This window comes from Schistocerca serialis, chromosome 2 (assembly GCF_023864345.2).
Source record: "Schistocerca serialis cubense isolate TAMUIC-IGC-003099 chromosome 2, iqSchSeri2.2, whole genome shotgun sequence".
Classification (NCBI taxonomy): Eukaryota; Metazoa; Arthropoda; class Insecta; order Orthoptera; family Acrididae; genus Schistocerca; species Schistocerca serialis.
Genome location: NC_064639.1, coordinates 923,411,158 through 923,432,289, shown reverse-complemented (window position 1 = coordinate 923,432,289; position 21,132 = coordinate 923,411,158).

The window sequence follows — 21,132 nt, the reverse complement described above, 5'->3', positions numbered from 1 at the left end:
TCGAAAATTTATATCTGTGGCCTGTAGCGTAGTGACTATATAAGGAGACGCGCTGCCCCTGAAACTCAGGCGACTTCAGCAGCAGGAGAGAGCAACACGAGACGTCGGCAGCACTGGAAGTGAAGTGAGCGTTTGCCGTCATTGTCCGCCTTGGTGCAACTCTTATTACATTGGACGCCGCATTGGGCGACCTGCACGCCGGATGGGGATGAAATGAGGATCAAGACAGCACAACACCCAGTCACTGAGCGCGGAAAGTCCCCGACCCAGCCGGGAATCGAACCGCAGCCCGTAGGACGGAAATCCGTCACGCTCACCGCTAAGCTATCGGGGCGGACGTCGGCAGCACTGCACGGCGAGAACTTCTCACGTAAGTATGGGTAAGTACTTCTGTCCACAGGGGCATTGGTGAATACTCGTCTGCAACTCTTCACATCTGCGACTCTGCACATCTGCGACTCTGCAAATCTGCGACTCTATACGCCTGCAGGACTACGCGCCGGCTGTGGCTACGCACCTCACTTTCACGCGTGTTGGTCTACACGTCACTGACTCCTACATGTTTGGTGCTACATGTCTGTGACTTTGTGTGTCTAGGATTACACACCTGGGAAAGCAACGTACTGTTTACATCTAGCAGTCAACTTGGTTGGGACTCTACACTGCGCAACCCTGAGTCTATGCTTCGCATCCATGAGTTTGCACTTCGCATCCACGAGTCCACGCTGCACGTGCACGAGTCTACGCCACGCATCTGCAACTCTACGCATCCGTGACTCGGCTTCGCATCGGCTACTCTACGCTACGCATCGGCCACACCACGCAGCACCGGTTCTACCCACTCCACCCCCACTACGCGTCTGCCACGCGCCGCTGATCCTGAGGACGACGCCTCTGCTTGACAGCTCGTCGTGGCCCCTCAGTTCCGACCAGGGTTTTCGGGAGGTTTCCCTTGGTTGTAAGGCGAATGCCGGAACTGTTTACTCCCTCCCATCGATAAAGAGATAATTCATGTAAAGAAGAAATTGAGAAATAAATGCTGCAAGCTTATATACCCTGTGTTAATTATTTTTGACAGTGTACGCTGAGTAATAAATGACATTATCCATTTACGTTGCCTAAGGCAGGAAGCTTCATCCGATCGCTGTAGTAAGCAAAGAAACTGATCAATAGACATCTCTGGCTAATGTAAGAAGTTCTAATAAAAAAAAGTCTGAAAAATCGCTCAAGAAAAAAGCTTAAGTTCTAGCGAAAAAAACTCAATAAATCACTTAGGAAAAAACACGAAGCTCTAGCAAAAAAGACTGAATAATCACTTAGAAAAAAAGACGGAAAAATACTTAACAAAAACGACCAAAAAATCAGTTACACTTCCAAAGTTGTTGGAAATTGAGATAAGTTATGAAAAAAATCACTTATTAGCTGAAAAATCACATTCTTTTTTATGTCATTGGCAAATCGGATAGTTTTACTAGCAGATTTGCGCGTGGCATTGAGACGTACAACACTGCTTGGTACCCACTCAGTTTTTGAAAAGTTTATTCAGTGAAACATGTGTAGCAGTCTGTCTAGTTCTACACCTGAAAGACGTTTTTCGCCTTCAGTGTTCGTTGTGTTCCTTAATGTGCAGACCATAGATCATATGCTCTTTAATTTTACTGTCATGATACGTGCAGTTTCTTACAGAAACCAAACGGACGAACATTTGTGTTTACAATCAGATTTTATAGCTGTGTAGCTGTCTGTGTATTCGATACAGCCTACCGACGTCGATCGACAGATTCCAGCCTTCGTATTTGGGGTACTTAGAAGAAATCGGACTCGTCCGTTTAGCTAGTTCAGTGCAATATCACTGTAATGTTCAGTTGTACTTTATGTTTGGCCGAAGAACATTTTACAGATTTGCGTCAGCGAATTATCCTTGGATTATGTGTCCTCTTATATGTACCTACGACAGCGTCAGTTGTGAAACATTTTCAGTACCAATGTGGTAAAATTACTTCACTGTCGTGAATACTGAAGCGTTGAATGTTTTCAGTTACACTATTGCACATATAGGGCATCGAGAAAAATGTGCCACAGTAGGAGAAGGAAATTATATTGTGCTGGTTTTCGAATACCAATTCACATAAATAACACAAAAGCTAAAATACGCAAACGAACAAGCAAATCTTCAATATTTATAAACAGGTGGTGTCAAAGCCATAGCCTATACAAACTCGTGATTATGACGATTTTCGAGCTCGAAGGATAAGTATTGCCATACAGAGGTCTCGTCTGACTGAAATTTATTTAAAATACGAACACTATCCTAAAATAAGTGAATTAATTATGCCCAGATTTCTCCAGTTCGCGTTGTTTAGTGGTCGATTTGCCTCAGTACTATACGTTGATCAAGTTCTCAGCCATATTGCTAATGGAACACATTCTCAACAAGGAACTCTGTTTTGACTCGAATTATTCTGTGAAAATACTGAAAGACCGAGATGATAAATGCAGCAATCTACCTGAAAGTTTTGGATAGTCAGATAAATGTTCGTAACAGTAGCAGTTTGCAGAAAAGACGAGTGTTCCTTGCGCACTGGTAGGCAAACTAATTATCATCAAAATTGAAGGCAATGTAAGGCACAGTGATTGTCAGAGTGTTATTTGTGTAAATAATATATTAGGTCAGAAGCTTAAAACGAGTAGAAGACCTCAGTAAACTGCCATCTTGTTTGTTTTCAAGCAATTTTATCACAAAGTCACATGCGTTAAATGTTATATTCACATTCTGTGTTATTAAACTAACAGTTATAGAACAGTCATTGTATGCAAGACCAAAGATAAAGATTAACAATATTCAGGGTCAAAATTTTGATCTGGGTCATTTGTTTTTCGGTCAAATTGTTGTTGTTGTTGTGGTCTTGAGTCCTGAGACTGGTTTGATGCAGCTCTCCATGCTACTCTATCCTGTGCGAGCTTCTTCATCACCCAGTACCTACTGCAACCTACATCCTTCTGAATCTGCTTAGTGTATTCATCTCTTGGTCTCCCTCTACAATTTTTACCCTCCACGCTGTCCTCCAATACTAAATTGGTGATCCCTCGATGCCTCAGAACATGTCCTACAAACCGATCCCTTCTTCTAGTCAAGTTGTGCCACAAATTTCTCTTCTCCCCAATCCTATTCAATACCACCTCTTTAGTTATATGATCTACCCATCTAATCTTCAGCATTCTTCTGTAGCACCACATTACAAAAGCTTCTATTCTCTTCTTGTCCAAACCATTTATTCTCCATGTTTCACTTCCATACATGGCTACACTCCATTCACAGACTTTCAGAAACGACTTCCTGGCACTTAAATCTATACTTGATGTTAATAAATTTCTCTTCTTCAGAAACGCTTTCCTTGCCATTGCCAGTCTACATTTTATATCCTCTCTACTTTGACCATCATCAGATATTTTGCTCCCCAAATAGCAAAACTCCTTTAATACTTTAAGTGTCTCATTTCCTAATCTAATTCCCTCAGCATAATCTGAGTTAATTCGACTACATTCCATTATCCTCGTTTTGCTTTTGTTGATGTTCATCTTATATCCTCCCTTAAAGACACTATCCATTCCATTCAACTGCTCTTCCAAGTCCTTTGAGGGCTCTGACAGAATTACAATGTAATCGGCAAACCTCAAAGTTTTTATTTCTTCACCATGGATTTTAATACCTACTCCGAATTTTTCATTTATTTCCGTTACTGCTTGCTCAATATACAGGTTGAATAACATCGGGGAGAGGTTACAACCCTGTCTCACTCCCTTCCCAACCACCTTTAGTGTCCCCCGACTCTAATAACTGCCATCTGGTTTCTGTACAAATTGTAAATAACCTTTCGCTCCCTGTATTTCACCCCTGCCACGTTCAGAATTTGGAAGAGAGTATTCCAGTCAACATTGTCAAAAGTTTTCTCTAAGTCTACAAATGCTAAAAACGTAGGCTTGCCTTTCCTTAATCTAGCTTCTAAGATAAGTCGTAGGGTCAGTATTGCCTCACGTGTTCCGATATTTCTACGGAATCCAAAATGATCTTCCCCGAGGTCGGCTTCTAATAGTTTTCCCATTCGTCTGTAAAGAATTCGCGTTAGTATTTTGCAGCTATGACTTATTAAACTGATAGTCAATCTGTCAACACCTGCTTTCTTTGGGATTGGAATTATTATATTCTCCTTGAAGTCTGAGAGTATTTCGCCTGTCTCATATATCTTGCTCACCAGATGGTAGAGTTTTGTCAGGACTGGCTATCCCAAGGCTGTCAGTAGTTCTAATGGAATGTTATCTACTCCCGGGGCCTTGTTTCGACTCAGGTCTTTCAGTGCTCTGTCAAACTCTTCACGCAGTATCATATCTCCCATTTCATCTTCATCTACCTCCTCTTCCATTTCCATAATATTGTCCTCAAGTACATCGCCCTTGTATAGACCCTCTATATACTCCTTCCACCTTTCTGCTTTCCGTTCTTTGCTTAGAACTGGGTTTCCATATGAGATCTTGATATTCATACAAGTGGTTCTCTTTTCTCCAAAGGTCTCTTTAATTTTCCTGTAGGCAGTATCTACTTTACCCCTGGTCAGACAAGCCTCTACATCCTTACATTTGTCCTCTAGCCATGTCTGCTTAGCCATTTAGAACTTCCTGTCGATCGCATTTTTGAGACGTTTGTATTCCATTTTGCCTGCTTCATTTACTGCATTTTTATATTTTCTCCTTTCATCAATTAAGTTCAATATTTCTTCTGTTACCCATGGATTTCTAGCAGCCCTCGTCTTTTTACCTACTTTATCCTCTGCTGCCTTCACTACTTCATCCCTCAAAGCTACCCATTCTTCTTCTACTGTATTTCTTTCCCCCATTCCTGTCATTTGTTCCCTTATGCTCTCCTTGAAACTCTGTACAACCTCTGGTTCTTTCAGTTTATCCAGGTCCCATCTACTAAAAATGGCTACCTTTTTGCAGTTTCTTCAGTTTTAATCTACAGTTCATAACCAATAGATTGTGGTCAGCGTCCACATCTGCCGCTGGAAATGTCTTACAATTTAAAACCTGGTTCCTAAATCGCTGTCTTGCCATTATATAATCTATCTGAAACCTGTCACCATCTCCAGGCTTCTTCCATGTATACAACCTTCTTTTACGATTCTTGAACCAAGTGTTAGCTATGATTAAGTTGTGCTCTGAGCAAAATTCTACCAGGCGACTTCCTCTTTTATTTCTTCCCCCCAATCCATATTCACCTACTACGTTTCCTTCTCTCCATTTTCCTACTTCCGAATTCCAGTCACCCATGACTATTAGATTTTCGTCTCCCTTCACTCTCTGAATAATTTCTTTTATATCATCATACATTTCTACAATTTTTTCGTCATGTGCGGAGCTAGTTGGCATATAAACTTGCACTACTGTGATAGGCGTGAGCTTCATGTCTATCTTGGCTACAATAATGCGTTCACTATGCTGTTTGTAGTAGCTTACCCCCACTCCTATTTTTTATTCATAATTAAACCTACTCCTGCATTATCCCTATTTGATTTTGTATTTCTAACCCTGTATTCGCCTGACCAAAAGTCTTGTTCCTCCTGCCACCGAACTTCACTAATTCCCACTACATCTAACTTTACCTATCCATTTCCCTTTTTAAATTTTCTAACCTCCGTGCCCGATTAAGGGATCTGACATTCAAGGCTCCGATCCGTAGAACGCCAGTTTTCTTTCTCCCGATAACGACGTCCTCCTGAGTAGTCCCCGCCCGGAGATCCGAATGGGGGACTATTTTACCTCCGGAATATTTTACCCACGAGGACGCCATCATCATTTAACCATACAGTAAAGCTGAATGCCCCCGGTAAAAATTACGGCCGTAGTTTCTCCTTGCTTTCAGCCGTTCGCAGTACCAGCACAGCAAGGCCGTTTTGGTTAATGTTACAAGGCCAGATCAGTCAATCATCCAGACTGTTGCCCCTGCAACTACTGAAAAGGATGCTGCCCCTCTTCAGGAACCATATGTTTGTCTGGCCTCGTAACAGATACCCCTCCGTTGTGGTTGCACCTACGGTACGGCCATCTGTATCGCTGAGGCACGCAAGCCTCCCCACCAACGGCAAGGTCCATGGTTCCTTGGGGGGTTCAGTCAAATATCATATATTAATTTCATTGAAAAAGGATTCCTCTCTGGCAGCCGAATTGTTCGATGTACCGTCTAGCCTTGACTTCACATCGTGTAGCGTGGGTTGCACGCATTTCCATTCAAAAATAAACTTCCACGTAGTTCTGTTGCCCCGCGCCGACGCTAACACATTTAGATATCTAAATAAGTTTTATACAATTTCTCAGATACAAACAAGACATTATAAATACGAGCGCAGAAGTTGAACATTATGCATTCATTCATCTCTTGAAGTTCACCCAACAGGTTTTGACGATAGCAGCATTCTTTCTCTTCCAAAGACTCTCATTCAGTTCCCAGATAAATTCTGTGGCGTTTCCCTCTGGCTGCACTAACGTGATGCGGTCCTCGTTGTTTGTTTTTCGATGTCTACTGCCACGCCTGCTCGATAGAGACACAGTGGCAGTACTTTGATAAGGACTCGAGACACAGTGGCCGTACTCCAGAGCTGGTTGCACCACCTTTTTTCGATGTGCACTCTGTTGACGATTCCTTCCAAGAAACGAAAATTTTCCAGTTGCTTATCCAACCACTGATTTCCCGTATTCGTAGTAGTGGCGGGCACCGAAAGTTCAAGAACAATCATTAACTAAGTACTACTGCGTTCTTTCCGTCTCTTATGAAGAGCAACTTCTAAAAATTACAAACACGAACCTGTGGCACTCATGCACGACAGTGATTGTGGAAGGAGCCTACCTCCATGAAAAGTTGTTTCTTACAAAAGATAATGAGCATTACTGACGTCTTCGTCATGGTGACCGATTATTATATGTAAATCGAGGATACGGTCGGTATTACTGACACACTCGTCAGTATATTACAGTTCGCTATGGATTTAGCGGACACTGGCAGATCAACCGAGCCATGTGGCTCAAGGGTTGTCACATTGGGATCGAATTCGGGAAGTCGGTAGTTCAGATCCCCCACCGTTCATCCAGAATCGTTTTCCCGTGGTTTGCGTTAATAGTTGATGCAAATGCTGGGCTGATTCCTATCAGAAAGATGTGGCTGTATTCCTTCTCCAAGCCGAGCCTGTCCTCCTACCTAAAGACTTCGTCTTTGCACGGTGTTGAACTCTAGTCTTCCATCTTCTTCCTCAATGCCAAAATTACTAACGTAACAGTCAATGGATTGCGAAAGAACAGAATCTGAGATGTAGTGCAAGATGGTTTTCCGTTAACGTGTACCACATGTGGGTGTAGGTACTTTATAAGGTCTGAGAGGCCTTAAGATGCATCAAGCATTTTCAGGGCCACTTTGTTACACCGTCTGGTCAGTGTCTGATAAGGTACCTTTCGTTGTTCTTGTGATGAGGTTACCGTAATACGACTCACAAGCTCTCGGGCAGTATATCTGTCACTACTTAAAACAGCACATTGCTGGGTTTGGAGAGATGTAAACGGTGTAGACCAGGTACCATGCAGTAAAATCACCCTGCACTGAGATGAAGTTGTGGCATTAGGTTGTATGGGAACAGCGTAGTCACGTTGGTGGACGTTGAGACGTGACAAAGTGGCAGGGTGCAACTGTCTCGTTTCAACGTGACCGTGGTCACAACTTGAGTTGAGATGCTCGATTTGTTGGGATAGCAGTGTGAGATATCCAGCGTGTCTAAGGACTGGCGTATCACTCGCTTCCTTGTAGTGCAACATGAAAACAATGGTAGCAGAATGATCCTAACAGACTCGAACTGGCAATGAATGTCTTGTTTTCTCAGTGGTAATCAGTTTCAACTCCTACAGATATTGCTGTTTTAAGTAAATGTAGGTCCATCTAATTCCGTTTCCGTGTGAACATTGGGAAGGAAACTGTGTGCATTGGAAATTCCGAGTCGGTTACCTCGAAAAAGGCGATTCGTTCCCAGCGAGACATTAGGCTTGCACACCTTCAGTGCTCCATACGTCAGAAAGAATGGACAGAATTAGACTGACAGGCATCCCGTGTCGACCAACGAGCCGCTGATCGGCTTCTTTTCAAATACTATAAGGCACCAACTGCTCTGATAGCCCAATGAGTCGTGTAATTGGCAGTGTGTGTTAATTGTAATTCAGTCTCTGAGTGACCTGCAATAGTTTGGGGATATTTTTCTTACTATGACTTGAGTCGACTCATTGAAGTTACAGCGAACACGAATCATGTGTTACGATCTAGAGGCATCACTTTTCTTTTACACATATTGAAAAAAGTGTTGCATCACCCTGGTTACCGGAACTGATGAATGTAGACATTGACATTGACTGTGGATATTGTATCACAGACACAGTCCCTTTGACTGTTCAGAGATGTCACTAAACCAGCCCAAAGATGTAAACAACTATGCATGAGCAACACTTATTAGGCGGAGGGGGTCCGATAACCGATCAGTTCCAGTCATTCCATCAGGAAGAAGGTACACGGCTAGTGTTGTCTGTAGCTCAACCATGCCTAGACGGTCAATACCACGGTTCGATCGTGTCCGGATTGTTAATTTGCCCCAGGAAAGGCTCTTAACAAGGGAAGTGTCCAGGCGTCTGGGAGAGAACAAAAGCGATGTTGTTCGGTCATGGAGGAGATACAGAGACAGGAACTGTCAATGACATCCGTCGCTCAGGTCGCCCATCGGCTTATACTGCAGTGGATGACCGCTACCTACGGATTATGCCTCGGAGGAACCTTGGCAGCAACGCCACCATGTTGAATAATGTTTTTCGTGCAGCCACAGGACGTCGAGTTACGGCTCAAACTGTGCGCAATAGGCTGGACGCGCAACTTCACTCCTGACCTCCATGGCGAGGTCCATTTTTGCAGCCACGGCACCATGCAGCCCGTTACAGAGAGGCCCAACAACATGCCGAATGGACCGCTCAGGATTAACATCACGTCCTCTTATCGATGAGTGTCGCATAAGCCTTCAACCAGACAAGCGTCGGAGATGGGTTTGAAGGCAAACCGCTCAGGTTGAACGCCTTAGACACACTGTCCAGTGAGTACAGCATGGTGGAGGTTCCCTGCTTTTTGGGGTAGCATAATGTGGGACCGACGTAAGCCGCTGGAGGTCATGGAAGGCATCGTAAGGGCTGTACGACATGTGACTGCCATCCTCCTACTGATAGTGCAACCATATCGGTAGATTATTGGCGAGACATTCGTCTTCATGGACTCGTGCCCCATAGTGCCCTTATCGTGAACGACATCCTTTAGGACAACGACATCGGTCGACTAGTGGCCAGCATGTTTTCCAGACATGAACTCTATCGAACATGCCTGGGATCGATTGAAGAGGGCTGTTTATGGACGACGTGACCCACCAACCACTCTGAGGGATCTACGCCGAATCGCCGTTGAGGAGTGGGACAATCTGGAGCAACAGTACCTTGATGAACTTGTGGATAGTATGCCACGAGGAATACAGGCATGCACCAATGCAAGAGGACGTGCTACTGCGTATTAGAGGTACTGGTGTGTACAGGAATCTGCACCCACCACCTCTGAAGGTCTCGCTGTATGGTGGTACAACATGCAATGTATGGTTTTCATGAGCAATAAAAAGGGCGGAAATGATGTTTATGTTGATCTCCATTCCAATTTTCTGTACAGGTTCCGGAACTCTCGGAACCAAGTTGATGTAAAAAATTTTTTGATGTATGTATATTTTCGTGACTAGAACGCTGGAGACACTTCCATCTTTCGTCACTGGATGACATCGGACAGGGTGAGACAAATAAAAGTGGCCGGAAACGGAGTTCCAAGGTACAAAGAAACACAACAGAGGAAAGGAAACACAGTACTGATCTGACTATGACAGATCTTGAAAGTGACCACCACTCATTTCTGGACTCTTTTGGGCCCTGGAAAGCAAGTCGGCGAAGGCGAATCAAAGCTGGACAGCTGGAATTGCTGCAGTCACATCCGAAATGTTCTGCTACAATTGGTGAAGACTATGAGGGCTGTTGCCATACTTGAGGGCTCCCCACACAAAGTAATCGCACGCTGACAGATCAGATGATCTGGTAGGGCAGCTAGGACTCGGTACAGAGTTACCTCTACTAACAGGCGTGAAGATAGTGTAAATGTGCCCAAGTTTCGGACTGCTGTATTTGCAGCTGCTCCATGCTGCTGGGATGTGGTTATATTCACACACACACACACACACACACACACACACACACACACACCGTCAAACATCCAATCGTATCCACTTGTACGGACCACTTATATTTTCCCCACCCTGTAGTTCGGTCACAGACAGCAATGGTCTTTTAACAGCAGCATTGGACACTGTCTTGAAGCAGGATAAAAGATAAATGTCAACAAAACCTAAGCAAGGGTAACGGAATGCAGTCGAATTAAATCAAGCGATGGCGATGGAAATCGATTAGGAAACGAGACACTAAAATTAATGGATGAGGTTTGCAATTTGGGCAGTAAAATAACTTGAATAAAAGAACAGATCGGTTGATAGGACCCTTTCTGAAATCTCAAGGGATCATTAGTTTACTATTGGAGGGAAGTTGGGGTGGAGGGGCGGGGGCCGTGTGGCGCGGGGAAACGTTGTAGAGGGAGATCAAGAGATGAACAGAGTAAGCAGGTTCAAAAGGTGGCAATAGTTACTCGCAAATTAACAACCTTGCACAGAGTAGGGAAACAATGAGAGCTGCAGCAAACCAGTCTTCGCGCTGAAGACCACAACAGCAGCGCTAACCAAATCTGGTGTGTAGTTCTTACGTAAATACACTGACGAACCGAATCATGACCACTGCCCAAGGCGAGATTGAATACAACCATTTGGTAACGATGTGGACACGAGACGCAGCAACGAATGTATATGAGATGGGCAGGCACGAATGGGAAACCATTATAGCGACGATACAGGATACAAAAGCAGAAATCCATTGACACAACCGAGTTTGAGAAAGAGCCAATTTTAATGGTCCGGCGAGAATGGCTGGCTGTTCGCGTGCTGCTTACGAGAACACTTACGACAGTGGTTGAACTGCCATGAAATCACGCGTAATCGACAACACGTTGGACCGCAACGGCTCATCACTGAATGAGGAAGTCCGGAGGACTGCCGCCCTGTGAAGCTGGACAAGCGGCGACTGTGGCAGGCCTGGCGAAAGAGCACAGTGCAGGTGGAAGCACCAGTGGTGCGGAGCAGCTCGCTCAACGCGCAGTGTTGAAAACAGCGTTCCGTAGCAGAGTTCCCGTAACGTGGAGCAACTGCATCTCTCTTTTGGCTGTATATAGCGCAGTACTTCTCGCCGAGATAAACCGAAAATTCAGTGGCATTAACGCATGGCATCTGTATTGGGTCGCCACCAGACTTCGTCTGGAAAATTTTTTACTCTAAGTTATTGACACTTAAAAAAAAACAAAGAACGAAAACGTTTGCATATACACAGAGGATAGTTTATTACATTGGCTCATGTGATCGATGAATCGTTACACAGCCAGACGCAGAAAGTCAATAAACTTAAATATTATTATTTTATTCATCCGAATACAAAGAAATCTAAATCACAATATAACTTAAAACTACAATATAATACTAATTACAGATAATTTCACACAGTCCAATATTCGTCCCCAAAATGGCATGCCCATTCGCTGCAAACAAGTCTTCCATGACGTATTGTTAGTTCAGACTACAAGGAAACCAACAAGTGTTCAGAGAAAGTTTTCCAACACATGGCAGTGATGGTACAGCAGCCACTGTTATACGCCGAAGAAACAGTCAGTCTGGTTTCAATAATGTATTTATCATTTATTGGCGAATGATACGTTTCGCCTGATTCAGGCATCTTCAAACTGTCCTACATACATTACAGTCCTGTAAAATGTAACGTTTCACGACCGAAAGTATCACAATTAACTGCCCCCTAAATGCGGAAGAATAAGCATAGAGAACGGCATGAGGATGTAGAAGTCAATGCAAACCACTGCATTTAAGACACGTAACTTGTATCCACGGGAAATGTTGCCAGTAATTGTAGAAGTGTCATGATGATCTCTCCCTTCGCAAAAGATTCTGGAATAGTCCTAATTCGGATCTCAGGGAGGGGAGTGCCAAGGGGGAGGCTACCACGAGTAAAAGATTGAATAATCATCGAAATGATAACGTTCTTCGAGTCGGGGCGTGGAATGTCAGAAGCTTGAACGTGCCAGGGAAATTAGAAAATGTGAAAAGGGAAATGCAAAGGCCCACTCTAGATACATTAGTTGTCAGTGTAGTGAAGTGGAAAGAAGACAATGATTTCTGGTAAGGGGAGTATAGGGTAATATCAACAGCTGCACAAAATGGTGTAACAGGAGTAGGATTCGTTACGAATTGAAAGGTAGGGCAGAGAGTGTTTCTCTTAACAGTTCAGTGATAGGGTTGTTCTTATCAGAATCGACAGCAAACCAACACCGACAACCATAGTTCAGGTATACATGCCGACGTCGCGAGCTGAACATGAAGAGACAGACAAAGTGTTTGAGGATATTGAAAGGGAAATACAGTATGTAAATGGGGATGAAAATCTAATAGTCATGGTGGACTGGAATGCAATTGCAGGGGAAGGAGAAGAAGAAAAGGTTACAGGAGAATATGGGCTTTGGACAAGGAATGAGAGAAGAGAAAGACTAATTGACTTCTGTAACAAATGTCAGCTAGTAATAGCGAATACTCTGTTCAAGAATCACAGGAGGATGAGGTATACTTGGAAAAGGCCGGGTGATACGGGAAAATTGCAGCTAGATTACATCATGGTCAGACAGAGATTCCAAAATCAGATATCGGATTGTAAGGGGTACCCAGGAGCAGATATAGACTCAATTCACAATATAGTAGCGATGAAGAGTAGGCTGATATTTAAGACATTACTCAGGAAGAATCAATACGCAAAAAACTGGGATACGGAAGTACTAAGGAATGACGAGGTAAGCTTGAAGTTCTCTCAGGCAGTAGATACAGCAATAAGGAATAGGTCAGTAGCCAGTATAGTTGAAGCGGAATGGCCATCTCAAATAAGGGCCATCACAGGTGTTGGGAAGGAAAACGAAGGTACAAAATAGGTAACTGGGAAGAAACCATGGGTAACAGAAATACTTCAATTGATCGATGAAAAGAGGAAGCACAAATATGTTGCAATCCTGAATGAAAGTGAAAAAGAAATTCACGATCTGCTGAATGGAAAGAGCAGTGTAATAAATACGGAATATGGATTGAGACTAAATCAAAGAAAGATGAAAATGAGGAGCAGCAGAAATGAGAACAGCGGGTGACGTAACATTGGGTTTGATGGTGACGAAGTAGATGAAGTTAGGGAATGCTACTACCGAGGCAGCAAAATAATCAACAACGGACGGAGCAAGGAGGACATCAGAAGCAGACTAGCACTGGCACAAACGGCATTCCTGGCCAGAAGAAGTCCACTAGTAGAAACATAGGCCTTAGTTTGAGCAAGAAATTTCTGAGAATGTACATTTGGAGCACAGCATTGTACGGAAGTGAAACATGAACTGTGGGAAAAGCGGAACGGAAGACAATAGAAGCATTTAAGATGTGGCGCTATAGTTGAAAGATGAAAATTAGGTGGACTGACAACGTGAGGAATGATGAGGGTCTGCGCGGAATCGGAGAGGAAAGAAATATGTGGAAATCACTGACAAGGGGAAGGGACAGGAGGATAGGACGTCTGTTAAGACAAAGAGGTACGTCTTCCATGGTTCTAGGGGGAGCTGTAAGAGGGAAAAGCTGTAGAAAATCACAGAGATTGGAATACTTCCGGCAAATAACTGAGGACGTGGGTTGCAAGTGACACAGGGAGGAATTCGTGACGGGCCGCAACAGACCAGTCATAAGACTGATGACTCAAAAAAAAAAAAAAAAAAAATGCACCCATGCAGCCTTATGCCCTTCAGACCATAACATCTGGACCACCAAGACGATCATGTTCGCCAGTGCTGGACGTACCATTATATAAGGAGAGGTGGAACACGTAATGCACCCAGGACCACTGCCAAACACGGTCGTTTTGCTGGTCGCTGTGTTATGGTGTGGGGAGGCGTAACCTTGTGTGGGTGTAACGAGCTCAAACTCTTTACACGTGTTGAACTCAGTAGTCAGCGTCACTGTGACTCTCTCCTTCCAGTGCGCGTCTTTCCTGGGGTGATTTCGGCCCTGACTTCACTTTTATAGATGACAAGGCACAACGGCATTTCAGAGCAAGTGTTGACTTCATGGTGATCAGACACGCTGTTAAGAAGCAAATATCACCTCTTACAAAGTCTAGTCGACCATCGTAAATAGCGGTGACTCCAGAGTAATTTTTGTCTTTCAAAAAATATCAGTTCAGTTCATCTCATTGCGTGTTTCTTTTAGTCGCCTTCTGTAGAATACTGCAGCAGTTGTCTGCAAGTATGGTCCAAGTTTCATCGAGCTATGTTACTTGTCAGTGACAGATTATTTGGAAGTTACATTTTTGTGTATATAGCATTTAAATACAAAACATGACATCGGCTTCTAGAGAGTGTTAAGTGTGACACGTACAGAGCTAAAGAGCAGAGGCACTGGCCTTACGTCGCCTCTGGTACGTGGTACTACCGCACGTCCTGGAAGCGCGCAGCTGCAATGAGTAGTGTGTGTCATTTCACAAGTACATATTCATTTCTATGTGTGTATGTGTCTGTGTGTGTAGATCCTCACTTACGAAGCCCTTATTAAGGGAAATGGTCGTACTGTTAAAGCATTCTACAAGAAGAAATATACCAGAAGGGGGAATTCTAAAATATCCAGTAAAATAATAAATAGACGAAGCGACACTATGGAGTGTATATAGGCCTAGAAATAACGATGTGACAGGCAGAATAAGAACAGTAAAACAAAAAGGGGGATCTGTCTAAGGTGGTTCTTTACGAAAATATTGAACAGCAACTTAACTGTGGACGACGAAATGTCCATTGTAAAATAACAAAATAAAGGACGTGTTCTTACTGATTCAGAATTTTAAGGAAAATATACATGGGCGGAGGCCAGCAACGAGTTCCTCAGCTAGAAGTAGAGGCGTATAAGCCTTTTAGGAAATGTCTGCTTGCAAGTTGAGGCTGGTCATTTAAAATGTAGCCATCGTCTTCCTCTACGTGTTTGAAAATTTCTAGCTCTTCCCATACAACTAATCTACGTCCTCATACTTCTTTGTTTAAGTTTACGGTGTTCCCGTAGAGCCACAAATCCATAACGATCTTCCTTCGTCAATGTTACATAAAACAGCAAATTTATCCGCGACCTGCACAGGAATTCTATCGAATCGTTTCCTTGTACCTCTGGCGTTTATTCGTTATTATATATTCATCGTAAAGCGTTACACTCCCTGTAGATGACCTAGACGAAGCCATTTCGGTGGTAGAGCACTGGACATCGTCCTTAGTAGAGCATCACCTTCTCACACACAAAAATTTCTATAAATATTTCCAACGATCTGATAGGAACCCGTGAATACGTTGACTGTGTGATTGTAATGGAAAATGGTATTGACTTACATATGTCCAGTTAGTACAGTCTCAAAATATAAACTAAATGATCAGAGACAGCCGGCCGGAGTGGCCGAGCGGTTCTAGGTGCTACAGTCTGGAACAGCGCGACCGCTACCGTCGCAGGTTCGAGTCCTGCGTCGGGCATTGATGTGTGTGTGTCCTCAGGTTAGTTAGGTTTAAGTAGTACTAAGATCTAGGGGACTGATGACCTCAGAAGTTAAGTCCCATAGTGTTCAGAGCCATTTGAACCACTTTTGATCAGAGACAAACATTCTGAGTAACTATGTGACATTTTACTTCAGAAATATTACTAATCGACTGACGTCGCTTTCAGTTTCAGGCAAAAGATTCAGACGATAAGGGTGTTAGAAGGTTGTCGACGAAAGATTGCTGTTTTAGTGGTGAACAGCGCAGTAGCTGTCGTAAAATCATCATGAGAATCAAGATTCGAACATTTGTTTCTGTAGCTGCTTAGCTCTTACAAATAATTAAAACGTTCAAACAGCTAAAAGCGACGTTCTCAGAAATGTTGGGATAGAGTCTGTATCAACAAAAATTATAGCACGGAAACATGCCAACCGTATTGCCGATTACTATAATGTTAGTTGGAACCAGGACAACAATACCGTGCACGGACTGTTTCCTAGGAAATGCAGCTCAACAAAGCCTAGAGGCTATATAAGGCGACGCGCTGCCCCTGAAATTCAGTCCACTTCAGCAGCGGGAGAGAGCAACACGGGGCGACGTCAGCTTTGCACGGCGAGAACTTCTAACGTAAGTATAGGTAAGTACGTCTGTCCACAGGTGCACTGGCGAATACGTGTCTGCGACTCTTCACTTCTGCGACTCTGCAAATCTGCGACTCTGCACATCTGCGACTCTGCACATCTGCGACTCTACACGCCTGCAGGACTACGCGCCGGCTGTGGCTACGCGCCTCACTCACGCGTCTTGGTCTTCAAGCCAGTGACTCCTACATGTTCGGTGCTACATGTCTGACTTTGTGTGTCTAGGATTACACATCTGGGAAAGCAACGTGCTCTTTACATCTACCAGTCAACTTGGCTGGTACTCTACACTGCGCATACTCAAGTCTGTGCTTCGCATCCATGAGTCTACACTTCGCATCCACGAGTCCACGCCACACGTGCGTGAGTCTACACTTCGCATACACGAGTCTACGCTGCACGTGTACGAGTCTACACAACGCTTCTGCAACTCTACGCGTCCGTGACTCGGCTTCGCATCGGCTACTCTACGCTACTCGTCGGCCACACCACACAGCACCGGCTCTACCCACTCCACCCACACTACGCGTCTGCATCGCGCCGCTGATTCTGAGGACGACGCCGCTGCATGGCAGCTCATCGTGGTCCCTCAGTTCCGACCAGGGTTTTCGGGAGGTTTCCCTTGGTTGTAAGGCGAATGCCGGAACTGTTTACCCCCTCCCATTGAGAAAGAGATAATTCATGTAAAGAAGAAATTGAGAAATAAATGCTGCAAACTTATATACGTTGTGTTAATTATTTTTGACAGTGTATGCTGAGTAATAAATGACATTATCCATTTACGTTGCCTAAGGCAGGAAGCTTCATCCGATAGCTGTAGTAAGCAAAGAAACTGATCAGTAGACATCTCTGGCTAACGTACGAAGCTCTAGTAAAAAAGTCTGAAAAATGGCTTAAAAAACATTAAGCTCAAGCGAAAAGACTCAATAAATCACTTAGCAAAAAAGACGAAGCTCTAGCAAAAAACATTGCATAATCACTTAGAAAAAAAAAGACTGAAACTGACTTAGCAAAAAAGACTGGAAAATCACATGACAAATAAGACTCAAAAATCAGTTACTCTTTCTAAGTCGCTCTAAACTTTATTCAGTGAAACATGTGTGGCAGTCTGTCTACTCCTACACCTGGAAGACGTTTTTCGCCTTCAGTGTCCGTTGTGTTCCTTAATGTGCAGACCATATCTCATACGCTTTTTAATTTTACTGTCATGATACGTGCAGTTTCTTACAGAAACCAGACGGACGAACATTTGTGTGTTAGAATTTATGGCTGTGTAGCTGTCGGTGTATTCGATACAAAAATGGTTCAAATGCCTCTGAGCGCTATGGGATTTATGAGGTCATCAGTCCCCTAGAACGTAGAACTGTTTAAACCTAAGTAAGCTAAGGACATCACACACATCCACGCCCGAGGCAGGATTCGAACCTGGGAGTATTCGGTACAGCTAACCGACGTGGATCGACAGATTTGAGTCTTTGTATTTGGGGCGCTTAGAAGAAATCGCACTCTGTTCGTTTAGCTAGTTCAGTGCAATGTCACTGTAATGTTCAGTTGTACTTTACGTTTGACGGAAGCACATTTTACACATTTGCGTCAGCGAATTATGCTTGGATTATGTCTCCTCTTATATGTACCTACGACACCGTGACTTGTGAAACTTTTTCAATACCAATGTGGTAAAGTTACTTCACGGTCGTGAATACTGAAACGTTGCATGTTTTCAGTTACACCATTGCACATATAGGGCATCGAGAAATATGTGCCACAGTAGGAGAAGTAAATTATCCGATCTCTAATTGAGATTTAGCTACATATTAACAACCATTGGTGTTGCATTCTAACACGTCCATGTGTAAAAAAGGTGGATTTTCTCACACCAGTTTAGATAAATGCTGTGCTGGTTTTCGAATACCACGTCACATAAATAATACAAAAACTAAAATACACAAACGAACAAGCAGATTTTCAGTATTCATAAACAGGTGGTGTCACAGCCATAGCCTATACAAAGTCGTGATTATGACGATTTTCGACTTCGAAGGATAAATACTGCCATACTGATGCCCCGTCTGACAGAAATTTACTTAAAATACGAAGACTATCCTAAAAGAAGGCACAATTACGCCTCCTACTTCTAACTATTCTTAAGTTTTTGTCTGAAGTGAATTAATTATGCCCAGATTCATCCAGTTCCCCTTGTTTAGTGGTCGAGTTGACTCAGTACTATACGTCGATCAAGCTCTCAGCCATATGGCTAATGCAACATATTCCCAACAAGGAACTCTCCTTTGACTCGGAATTTACTGTGGAGGTATTGAAAGACCGAGATGATAAATGCAGCTATGTACCTGAAGGTTTTGGATGGTCAGATCAATTTTCCTAACAGTAACAGGTTGCAGAAAAGACGAGCGTCCCTTGCGCACTGGTAGGCAAACCAATTATCATCAGAATTCAAGGCCATGTAAGGCACAGTGATTGTGAGAACGTTATTTCTGTAAATAACATATTAGGTCAGAAGCTTAATACCAGTAGAAGATTTCAGTAAAGTGGCGTCTTGTGAGTTTTCAAGCAGTTTTATTAGAAAGTCAGATGCGTTAAATGTTATGTTCACATGCTGTGTTATTAAACTAACAGTTCTGGTTTGCAATACCAAAGATAAAGATTAACATTTTTCAGGGTACTAATTTTGATCTGAGTCATTTGTTTTTCAGTCAAATGGCATATATCAATTTCAATGAAAAAGGATTCCTCTCTCGCAGCCGAATTGTTTGATGAACCGTCTAGCCTTGACTTCGCATCGTGTAACGTGCGTTGCAAGCATTTCCATTCAAAATTAAACTTCCACGTAGTTCTGTTGCCCTCCGCCGACGCTAACACATTTAGATAACTAAATAAGTTTTATACAATTTCTCAGATACAAACAAGACATTAGAAACTCGAGTGTAGAAGTTAAACATTATCCTTTCAGCCGTCTCCTGATTTTACCTAACAGCTTTTGGCTATAGCAGCATTCTTTCTCTTCCAAAGACTCCCATTCAGGTCCCAGAGAAATTCAATTGCGTTTCCATCTGGGCTGCACTAACGTGATCCGGTCCTCATTGTTTGTATTACTATGTCTGCTGCCACGCCTACTCGATAGGGACTCGAGACACAGTGGCAGTACGTAGATTAATGACTCGAGACACAGTGGCCGTACTCCAGAACTGGTTGCACCAACTTTTTTCCATGTGCACTCATTTGACGATTCCTTCCAATAAACGAAAGTTTTCTAGCCGCCTATCCAACCACTGATTTCCCGTATTCGTAGTAGTGGCGGGCACCGGAAGTTCAAGAACAATCATTAACCGGGTACTACTGCGTTCTTTCCGTCTCTTACGAAGAACGCCTTCTAAAAGTTTCAAAGACGAAACTGTGGAATTCACGCACATGAATTAACAAAGGAAACCGTAATACATTCCCTTACGATCATCTAGTGACATTACATTCTTATATACTGCACAACTGTCAGCAAACAACCAGATAGTGATTCGAATGGTGTAGGATAAGTCGTTTTTGTGTATTCAGAACATTAGCGGTTCTATGGCTTTAAATTAGGTTCAGCCCTGGGACATCACTTTCATTTCTGATGAACATTCGGCTCTCGGTGAAACACTCTGCGTCCTAACAGTGAATTATTCTTCAGTCCAATAATGTACGCGACAGTGATTGTGGAAGGAGTCTAACTTCACGAAAAGTTGTTTCTTACAAAAGATAATGAGCATTACTGACGTCTTCGTCATGGTAACCGATTACTGTATGTAAATCGAGGATACTGTCAGTATTACTGACCCACTCGTCAATATATTACAGTTCGCTATGAATTTAGCGGACACTGGCAGATCAACCGAGCCATGTGGCTCAAAGGTTGACACGTTGGGATCGCATTCGGGAAGTCGGTAGTTCAGATCCCCCACCGTTCATCCAGATTCGTTTTCCCGTGGTTTGCGTAAAAAGTTGAGGCAAATGCTGGGCTGATTCCTATCAGAAAGATGTGGCTGAATTCCTTCTCCAAGCCGAGCCTGTTCCCCTACCTAAAGACTTCGTCTTTGCACAATGTCAAACTCTAGTCTTCCATCTTCTTCCTCAATGCCAGAATTACTAACGTTGCAGTCAATGGATCTGAGATGTAGTGCAAGATGGTTTCCCGTTACTGTGTAGCAAATGTGCGTGTAGGTGCTTTGTAAGGTCTGGGAGACCGAGCGCGGACAGGTGGCCACACACTGACTGCGCATCTGTTGCTCCCGGATGGCGCTGGAGACACCAGGGTTAACACCTTGGCCGATGCCACGTACCAGAGGGGGCCAGCCATTCTCACTGCCAAATCCTCAGCTTGCTGCCTCTGCCTCATACGGGGTGATCAGGATAAAACGCCTGGAAAATAGTTCATGCACCTTGATATTGATTACCCAACCTACACCAAATGCACCGGGAGCAGACGATGCAAACTCGACTGCCATAAGATACAGGAAGCATTTTCAGGGCCACTTGGTTATACCCTCTGGTCAGCGTCTGATGAGGTGTCTTTCATTGTTCTTGTGTTCAGAACACCGTATTACGACTCACAACACAGCAGACTGCTCGGTTTGGAGAGATGTAAACGGTGTAGAA